Source organism: Nerophis ophidion, linkage group LG06 (genome assembly GCF_033978795.1).
Source record: "Nerophis ophidion isolate RoL-2023_Sa linkage group LG06, RoL_Noph_v1.0, whole genome shotgun sequence".
NCBI classification, from domain to species: Eukaryota; Metazoa; Chordata; class Actinopteri; order Syngnathiformes; family Syngnathidae; genus Nerophis; species Nerophis ophidion.
This window is the reverse complement of record NC_084616.1, coordinates 67,510,763-67,521,984: the sequence shown is the minus strand read 5'-3', so window position 1 is coordinate 67,521,984 and position 11,222 is coordinate 67,510,763.

Below are 11,222 nucleotides of genomic sequence, written 5' to 3'. Positions count from 1 at the left end.
CTTTTAAGCTCCAAATGTAATGTTGTTTCCATTGGTTTTGCTACGTCTTTCATTTATTTTGAATGTGACTTTGTCCTATCACCGTTTGTCTGTGTGCTTTTATTATGAAAGGCACTTTTCTTATTCGTGTGATTCCTCTGCATTCTTTTTCGTGTGTTTCCTCTTTAAGAAAACAGAGGAGAATTTACAGTTTTTTCCAATTGCTTCCACACTAAATTTTACATTTACACACAGTTAAAAAAAAGTCTACACACAGTAAGCTAAACCAATGTGTAGATTTGCCTCGGTATAGACTCTGCTTCACAGTTTTTGCGAAACATTCCACACAATGCTTTACACACACCTTCCCATCTTGCACATATGATGAGGATGAGATAAATTAGACGGGCAGGCATAATTAGAATCAGTAACTGAGGCTTTTGAGTATGTTCTTTCATAGAATTGCTGTTGCCTAAGTCTGTACTTGTAGCCTATTCTCTATGCTGGTGGTTCTCAACCTTTTTTCAGAGATTTACCCCCTGTGGACATTTTTTTAATTCAAGTACCCCCTAATCAGAGCAAAGCATTTTTGGTTGAAAAAAGGAGATAAAGAAGTAAAATACAGCCCTGTGTCATCAGTTTATGATGTATTAAATTGTATAACAGTGCAAAATATTGCTCATTTGTAGTGGTCTTTCTTGAACTATTTGGAAAAAAAGAGATAAAAATATCTAAAACCTTGTTGAAAAATAAACAAGTGATTTAATTATAAATAAGGATTTCTACACATAGAACTTAAAGTGCCCTCTTTGGGGATTGTAATAGAGATCCATCTGGAGTCATGAACTTAATTCCAAACATTTCTTCACAAAAAAAGAAATTTTTAACATCAATATTTATGGAACATGTCCACAAAAAATCTAGCTGTCAACACTGAATATTGCATTGTTGCATTTTTTTTCACAGTTTATGAACTTACATTCATTGTAGATTCCTAAAGATTAGATTAGATTAGATAGTACTTTATTTATTCCGTCAGGAGAGTTCCTTCAGGAAAATTGAAATTTTCAGCACAATCCCATTCAAGATCAGACAAACATTACAGGGAGACAGAACAGGATCGCTGACGGGTCTGCCGGCTTCCAGCGCCCCTTACAAAAAAGATGAGATACAGGTAAACAAGGGGGGGAATCGGAGAAAAAAGTAGAAGATTAAAATAAAATGAAAAAATCAGTCTTAGCCTGGGCCCTGGAGATGGGGTGCAGACTGAGGCCAAGGGAAAAAAACAACTCATAGCCCTATAACACATCCCTCTTACATGTGTGTAAGAGGGAAACATCAAACATCAAAGAACACAGAGGACATTAAAGACATTAAAGCAGCAGATACAACCAGACACTTCTACATACAGCTATGAATAAAAAGTAAAATAAACATATACACTGTGGTGGCCTAAAGTAGCCTTAGCTTGACGCTCCTCTACTTTTTCGTTCACTCCGCTTCTTGCAACAACAACAAAACAAAACTCCAGACGTTCCTCTTCGTTTGTATGGTTTACTTGTGAACTTAATAGTTCAAAACATATAAGAATCCCAATGTGGGAACAGATAAATGACAAAGAAAGAGAGCGTTTGTCTCATTCCGAGTTAGAAATAGTAAGGGTAAGAAAAAGTATGAGTGAGGTCAAAAAACTGTGTGTCTCGACCACCGCACCTGACTGCAATTACCCATAACACCTTGCCTCCAAAAACCACCTTACCACACAGATCCTTCTGCCATAAAATGTAAATTAGCTTAATCAGCATTTAGGCTCCTACATTCATATTTTCTTGAAGTATTATTCAACAAATATATATTTTAAAGGATTTTTGAATTGTTGCTATTTTTAGAATATTTAAAAAAAAATCTCACGTATCCCTTGGCATACCCTCAAGTACCCCTAGGAGTACGCGTACCCCCATTTGAGAACCACTGCTCTATGCTGTCGTTTTATTCACCCAGACTCTGCATCCAGTGGCCCCCAGGTAAATTAAGTTTCAGACCCCTGGTTTACAGAGAATGTGTAGCTTCTGTAATTGTAGTTATGTGGTGCTGTCCGCGGTGCTGAATCAGCATTCATCTCGCCATTCATTTTCTTCACTGCTTGTTCTCATTAGGGTGAGCTGGAGTCTATTAAGCAGGTGGAGAAACTTGTCATCAGCCAGAATTTTTAAGAAGAGTTAGTTTATTCCTCATAGTTTTCTTGTGTGTACTTAAATCATCATGTTTTTTTTTTTAAATCAGAATTTCCTTGCTACCCTATTGCTTGTTCCTTCTTGGACTGCCTTGTTGTTCCGGCGAGAACTAATTCGTCTTAGTCTTTTTTTCAAGCCAAATAGCTCAATGGCACACACACACACACACACACACACACACACACACACACACACACACACACACACACACACACACACACACACGCACACACACACACACACACACACACTAGAACTGCACGTGTCAGCATTCACCAGCCAAGCTCAGACCTATATGTGTGTGTGTGTGTGTGTGCATTTGTGTGTGTGTGTGTAGCACCCGTAACTGACACAGCGACAATTTTCCCTCCAATTTTTCATATGTGTGAGCAAACACCAAAACTCCTTGAGCATTCAGTGGCGCACATGTGAGCAACGGCAGACGTGCATACTGTTATGCGCTTATCTTTTTATTCGATTTTGTGCGCGGCCTAGAGGACGCGTGAGCAGTGTGCAATTGCACAGGCATGTACCTTAGAGGGAACGTTGCACGGCGCCTTTTAATACGGTGCGCCCTATGGTCACGCAAATGCAGTATAGTGGCTTCGATAATTTCAACCGGTTCTCAAAAAGTGATTCTGTTAAAAAAGATCGGTTCTTTTCGGGAGAAGCGGTTTCGAACATCATCCCTAGTGTCTGTGTGTGCATGTGTGTGTATGAGGGTTCTGAACTAGTTCACCATCCTGTGTTTAATTTGATTTAATTCACACTCTTCACCTTTGTTACTCATGTAAACATCAGATCTACAGTAGATGACTCAATGAGGGCAGCCTACAACTACCTCAACCTGACGAGTGACAGACGTGTCACCTATTCCCACTTCTGTCACACACACACAGACAGTAACGAACGCACACACACAGCACAAACACACACACACACCTTCTCTATAATTCATGGGGTGTATTGTGCGGATGCAGTTAACTGCCGCTTAAAAGTAATTAATTGATTTTCTGACATATCAGTTAGCAGGAGCAGCAAGTGACACACACGCGCATGCACACACACACACACACACACACACACACACACACAGCTAAATGGTGCTTTAAACTTAAACAAATCATTTCAAAAGGAAAACATTCAGCTAAAAAAAAATCCATACTCTACCAACAATAATTCAATTATTTTTTTCCAAAATGTGACATTTCTGGAAAACCACACATTGATTTTAATGGGAAATAAAATGAATGCCATTTTTAAACATTTCTGCATCAATGCATTCCAGAATAACAATTTTAACACACACAAACCCAATGTACACAGTAGTGATGTGCGATTAGATTCATGATTGGTGAGCCACTGACTTTTCTTTAAACTTTAAAGGCCTGCTGAAACCCACTACTACCCACCACGCAGTCTGATAGTTTATATATCAATGATGAAATATTAACATTGCAACACATGCCAATACGGCATTTTTAGTTTACTGAATTGCAATTTTAAATTTCCCGAGAGTTTCGTCTTGAAAACGTCGTGTAATGATGACGTGTGCGCAAGACGTCACAGGTTTTTAGGAAGTATGAGCGCTGCACACACACACAGCTAAAAGTTGTCTGCTTTAACCGCATAATTACACAGTATTTTGGAGAACTGCGTTGCTGAATCTTTTGCAATTTGTTCAATTAATATTGGAGAAGTCAAAGTAGAAAGATGGAGTTGGGAAGCTTTAGCCTTTAGCCACACAAACACACGGTGATTCCTTGTTTAAAATTCCCAGAGGTGAAGCTTTACTATGGATCAGAGTGGTCAATCGAACATGAATCACGACGGAATGTCAACCAGCAGGTTTCGGTGAGAAACCGAAGCTGCCGTCGACTCCCCTGAGACACTGCCCGTCAAGACACCCGTGGAGACACCACTCCGACTATCAGGTACTGTTAAACTCACTAAAACACTAGCAACACAATAGAAAGATAAGGGATTTCCCAGAATTATCCTAGTAAATGTGTCTAAAAACATCGGAATCCGTCCCAATGCAATCGTTTTTTTTTAACTTGTTTTTATTTTTTTTTCTAGTCCGTCGCTATCAATATCCTCAAACACAAATCTTTCATCCTCGCTCAAATTAATGGGGAAATTGTCGTTTTCTAGGTCCGAATAGCACTTTTTGTTGGAGGCTCCCATTATAAACAATGTGAATATGTGAGGAGCCATCAAAAGTGTGACGTCATCGTCTGCGACTTCCGGTACAGGCAGGGCTTTTCTCTTAGCACCGAAAGTTGCAAACTTTATCGTGGATGTTCTCTGCTAAATCCTTTCAGCAAAAATATGGCAATAATGCGAAATGATCAAGTATGACACATAGAATGGACCTGCTATCCCTGTTTGAATAAGAAAATCTCATTTCAGTCGGCCTTTAACTTCTTGTGCTCTGATCAATGTTAATACATGTTATCACTGGAAAAGAATACACAGTAATAAAGACAATAATTCACATTAGTTAAATACAAATATTTTTTAATCTCATTTAACAAATAAAGAATGTTCATACAAACATCTGCTAGCTTACATACACCCACTCATGGTGAGCCACAGTACTTTTTGTCTCTCCATATGACATTTATACATGTTATAGTATTATTGAGTATCAGAGTCAGAAATACTTTATTAATCCTGGAGGGGAAATAAAAAAAAAAAGACATTATCATGAATAAAGTAACTTATCATGTTTCCTGCAGAAAGTCATAGGACGTCATCTACTAAGGGTTTGAAATGACCAAAATATGTAAAAACTTGAAAACGCACACAACGCTGACGTACTAACCTCATGCATTGAAGATTGCATCTCTCACTGGTCTCTTATAACCATTTAGCACATGCAAAGTCCATCCATCCATCAATTTTCTACCACTTATTCCCTTTGGGGTCGCGGCAGGCGCTGGTGCCTATCTCAGCTACAATCGGGCGAAAGGCGGGGTACACCCTGGACAAGTCGCCACCTCATCGCAGAGCACATGCAAAGTGATTTCTCAAAACTTCAACTGTTTTGTGGCATCTATTTTTTCATCTATTTTTAGCACATTAAAAATATGTGCGCAAACTGGCAATTTTGCACGAATGACTGTGAGAAAAGAGGCGATCGCACCGCAAAGACAGACGATGGAAAGAGACAACGTTTTGTCCGTGTGCGTGTCAACATATTTAAACTATCAGAAAGAAAAAAAAAAATTATATATATATATATATATATATATATATATATATATATATATATACATATATATATATATATATATATATATATATATATATATATATATATATATATATATATATATATATATATATATATATATATATACACTCTATTCAGCAATGGGATTTTATAATTTTACAGCTGATTGATGACTAAATAGGTGATTAAAATATAATCAAAATATTTGTTTTGATTTCTGCTGGCTTTTTATTCTAATCGTGTTTTGTTTTTTTCATTATAAAGACACTTTCCAATCTCCTACTGTTACTTTCTCTCCTACTATTTCATAATAGTAGGAGAAAAAGTCAAACACAATTACAAATAGACAGAGTAAATATCGAAAGGGTAAAAGAAAATACATTTTCTGGTGTGCCATGCGATTAGGTGGCGACTTGTCCAGGGTGTACCCTGCCTTCCGCGTGATTGTAGCTGTGATAGGCAGCAGCGAACCCAAAAGGGAAAAGCGGTACACAATGGATGGATGGATGGATGGATTTCCGAGTGTAGTAATAGATGATAAAATGAACTAAAAATCTCATGTAAAAATGTACAACATAAAGTATCAAGAAACACGTCAATAATGAATAGAGCAAAATATGTTCTGGACCAAAAATTACTTCATATTCTTTACTGCTCACTAGTGTTACCATATCGGAGTTACTGTGCAGAAATATGGGGGAACAATTACAAATGTGCGTTTCATTCACTAACAGTGTTACAAAAAAGATCAATAAGAATAATACATAATGTTGGATATAGAGAACATACAAACCCTTTATTTATAGAATCACAAATATTGAAATTCAAGGATTTGGTGCATTTGCAAATTATGTACAAAGCAAACTATAAAAATAAATATAATGTACAACAATTCTTCTCAACGAAAGAGGAGATATATAACCTGAGAGGAAAATCTAATTTAAAACATTTGTATGCATAGACAACACTTAAAACCTTTAGCATATTTGTATGTGGAATTAAATTACGGAATGGATTACACAAGGAAATTAAACAAAGCCCCAATATGATTCAGTTTAAGAGACTGTTCAAACTACAAGTGTTTGCAATGTACAAAGAACAATAATTATGATGAACATCTTGAACCCTTTTTGTATGTATTTAATATTTGTTTACTTAAGATGGTATATTATTTATTTATCATTTATTCACTGTTCTGTTACAGAGAACACGGAAATGGGATAAAGTAGCTATGATATGGAAAAGGGTAGGGTTAAATAAACTCAGCTACTTCCTAATCCTTTTCCGACGTGCTGGAATGAAACATCTGGAAATATGTGATGCATTACATTGTATCGTATGCATGTTCGAAATACTGCAAAGCTGAAACTGAAACTAACACCCATTTTCTTTTCTTTTTTCCGACGCATCATTACAACACTCCTTAAGCGTGATAAAAGTAAGTTCTGCATGCTGTCTAGATCAGTGGTTCTCTAACTTTTTTCAGTGATGTACCCCCTGTGAACATTTTTTTAATTCAAGTACCCCCTAATCAGAGCAAAGCATTTTTGGTTGAAAAAAAGAGATACATTAGTAAAATACAGCACTATGTCATCAGTGTCTGATTTATTAAATTATATAACAGTGCAAAATATTGCTCATTTGTGGTGGTCTTTCTTGAACTATTTGGAAAAAAAAGATATAAAAATAACAAAAACTTGTTGAAAAATAAACAAGTGATTCAATTATAAATAAAGATTTCTACACATAGAAGCAATCATCAACTTAAAGTGCCCTCTTTGGGGATTGTAATAGAGATCCATCTGGATTCATGAACTTGATTCTAAACATTTCTTCACAAAAAAATACATCTTTATCATCAATATTTATGAAACATGTCCACAAAAAATCTAGCTGTGTTGTCAAAACCTGGATTTTGAGGTTTGTTTTTCCGGAATGCAAAGGAAAGTTGGCACGAGCAAGACGTGAATGTAAGTACATCCTTTATTTTTAACACTCTAACTAAAAAAAAGGCAAACAAAAGGCGCGCACAATGGCGGATAACAAACTTGACTATTGAAAACAAAAACTAGCACAAAGGCAAAAGACAAAACTCAATAACTCTGACATAAAAAAAACAAAACTTACGTGGCATGGGCAGAAGGCAAACTATGGACAGAGTGGTTAACAGGCATGACATGGCATGAAGGGAGTAGAGATAAAGTCGCCCGGCTGACCACCTGGCAACTTTCGTTTTAAATAATACAGGTGCGTGACATGACAGGTGAAACTAATTGGTTGGCATGGTAACAAAGCAAACAAGGAAGTGCAGGAACAGGATCTGATTGTCCAAAAAATAAAACCGAACATGACCAAAACAAAACATGATCCCATAAACGTGATAGCTGTCAACACCGAATACTGCATTGTTAAATTTCTTTTCAAAGTTTATGAACTTACATTCATATTTTGCTGAGGTATTATTCAATAAATATATTTATGAAGGATTTTTGAATTGTTGCTATTTTTAGAATGTTTAAAAAAAATATCTCACGTACCCCTTGGCATACCTTCAAGTACCCCCAGGGGTACGCGTACCCCCATTTGAGAACCCCTGGTGTAGTTTGAGCTTCAATATAGCCTGCAAAAAGTGGTACACATTATAATTGTGTGCTGCATGTCAACAATGTGACAAAATGCCACAGGTTGGACCACAGGCTAGTCATGACTCACATCAAGTGACTTTCTCCCAATGCCACCCACACTGGTTTGAAACATGTAACTTAGATAATCGGTTTTCACTATGTAAAGTGATTTGAGTCACTAGAAAAAAAGCGCTATATAAATATGACAGATCTGTGTTGCAGGGTTCTTGTCAGGACCGACAGACTGTGGCCAGGCTAGTTGCCAAGGTTACAATGTATTTTTATTTTCAGTATTACAAAGTATTTTCCTCCTATCAATTCCCTACCAAAGTCTTTCCTCCTTTCTGCTCTGACTTTTCAGCTCTTTCTAGCTTTTCAGCTCTCCGGCTTCAGCTCCTCTGGCTTTTCAGCCCCCTGCTGCGGCCACCAACGCTACTAAGATGCTAGCTGAGATATCCACTCAGGGCTTTTAGATCTGTCTGCTGCGTTCGACACCGTCAACCACGCCACCTTAATCACTCGTCTTGAGAACTGTGTGGGTATTAAGGGCGCGGCCCTCAACTGGTTCCGGTCATACCTAACCGACAGGAGTTTTTGTGTAAAAATAGACAGTATTATGTCTTCCACAGCTCCTTTACCACATGGGGTCCCCCAGGGCTCAATCCTTGCCCCAATTTTATTTGCGCTTTGCTTGGTTCTATTTTCAGGAAGTACGGTATTGCATTTGATTTTTATGCCGATGATTGCCAGATCTATTTTCCCGTGGCACAAAATAACACGGTTCGACGTCTCATTGACTGCCTGCACGACATCAAAGCCTGGCTTTCAGCTAACTTCCTGAGCCTAAGTGAAGACAAAACAGAAGTTATGTTGTTCGGTCCTAAGTCGCTCTCCCTCCCCCAACGTCGACCTCGGGACTCTGACCCCGTAGCTCAGCGACTGCGTCACAAACTTGGGGGTAAAGTTCGACCCAGATTTTAAATTCGAAAAAAAAATCAGCAGCTTTGTTCAAAAAAGCTTTTACCAACTACGCCAAATAGCGAAAGTGAAACCGCTTCTGTCAGGACATGATCTCGAGAACTTAATCCACACCTTTATCTGGAATGGTTTAGACTACTGCACTGCCCTGTATGTCGGCATTAGCCAGGCCTCCCTCGCCCGCCTGCAGCTGGTGCAGAACTCTGCTGCTCGTCTGCTAACACAGAACTGCAGACCTGACCACATCACCCCTATATTAGCGTCCCTTCACTGGCTCCCTGTGCGTTATCGAATCAATTTTAAACTCCTTCTATTTGTTTTTAAATGTCTAAACAACCTCACGCCAACGTATCTCTCCGACCTCCTTCAGCCTTACTGCCCCACTCAATCCCTAAGATCAGCCGATCAGCTGCTACTGACGGTCCCTGACACAAGGCTGAAGTTTAGAGGTGACAGAGCTTTCGCCGCTGCTGCTCCCAAGCTCTGGAACGACCTACCTCTGAGTGTTAGACAAGCCTCCTGTCTTCCTGTTTTTAAATCTCTCTTAAAAACGTACTTTTATTCCATGGCTTTTAACACTAAGGGATATCCATCCTGCAATGGCGCCCCATTATACACCTGCTGTGAACCTGTTTTTATGTTTTATTTATATATTTTTTATCATGTTCTGTTCGTGTTGTGTTTGCTCGGTTCTCGTATTACCTTTTGTCCTGCTCATTGTACAGCACTTTGGCTACCCCTGTGGTAAATTATAAATAAAGTTGATTAGATTTGATTTGATCTGCTCCACAGCCAGCTCCTGCACATGCCCTGCCCGCGGGTGACGCAAGGACCACGGCCCTTCCACAACAAATATAATTAAATTCAATTCAATTTTACTTCCTTACCAATAGACTTCAGACTGTCAGGATCCACGACACTGTCTTCACCTGGACCACCAACACATCCTGTCTGGTCAGTAAGGCCCGCCAGCGACTCTACTTCCTCAGGAAGCTATGGCGAGCTGGACTTGGAAGCTCAGTCCTTAAGAGATTCTACAACCGTGTGGTGGAGAGCGTGCTCTGCACCAGCATCACTATGTGGCACGACAGCTGCACAGCGGCGGAGAAGGAGGCTCTGCAGAAGGAGGTGAAGGCTGCAAAGAAAACCGTGGGAAGCAGCATTCCCAACACCTCAGAATTTTTCAAGCAGAGATGCAGTGGAAGGGCCCTCAGCAACATGAAAGACTCCTCTCACCTTTGCACAAGAGCTCTTTAAACCCCTCTTCTCAGGCAAGTGGGTGCAAAGCACTCCTCTCCTATTATTGTAAGCGTACTTATTTAGTTAGTTTTTTGGTTATTTGTTGAGCAGGCCTACAGTGTACAAACCCCGTTTCCATATGAGTTGGGAAATTGTGTTAGATGTAAATATAAATGGAATACAATGATTTGCAAATCAATTTCAACCCATATTCAGTTGAATATGCTACGACAACATATTTGATGTTCAAACTGATAAACATTTTTTTTTTGCAAATAATCATTAACTTTTGAATTTGATGCCAGCAACAGGTGACAAAGAAGTTGAGAAAGGTGGAAATAAACACTGATAAATTTGAGGAATGCTCATCAAACACTTATATGAAACATCCCACAGGTGTGCAGGCTAATTGGGAACGGATGGGTGCCATGATTGGGTATAAAAGCAGCTTCCATGAAATGCTAAGTAATTCACAAACAAAGATGGGGTGAGGGTCACCACTTTCTAAGCAAATTGTCGAACAGTTTTAGAACAACATTTCTCAATGAGCTATTGTAAGGAATTTAGGGATTTTACCATCTACGGTCCGTAAAATCATCAAAAAGTTCAGCGAATCTGGAGAAATCACTGCACGTAAGCGATGATATTACGAACTTTTGATCCCTCAGGCGGTACTGCATCAAAAACCGACATCAGTGTGCAAAGGATATCACCACATGGGCTCAGGAACACTTCATAATCCCACTGTCAGTAACTACAGTTGGTTGCTACATCTGTAAGTGCAAGTTAAAACTCTACTATGCAAAGCAAATCCCATTTATCAACAATATCCTGAAACGCCGCCAGCTTGGCTGGGTCCGAGCTCACCTAAAATGGACTTATGCAAAGTGGAAAGGTGTTCTGTGGTCCGACGAGTCCACATTTCAAATT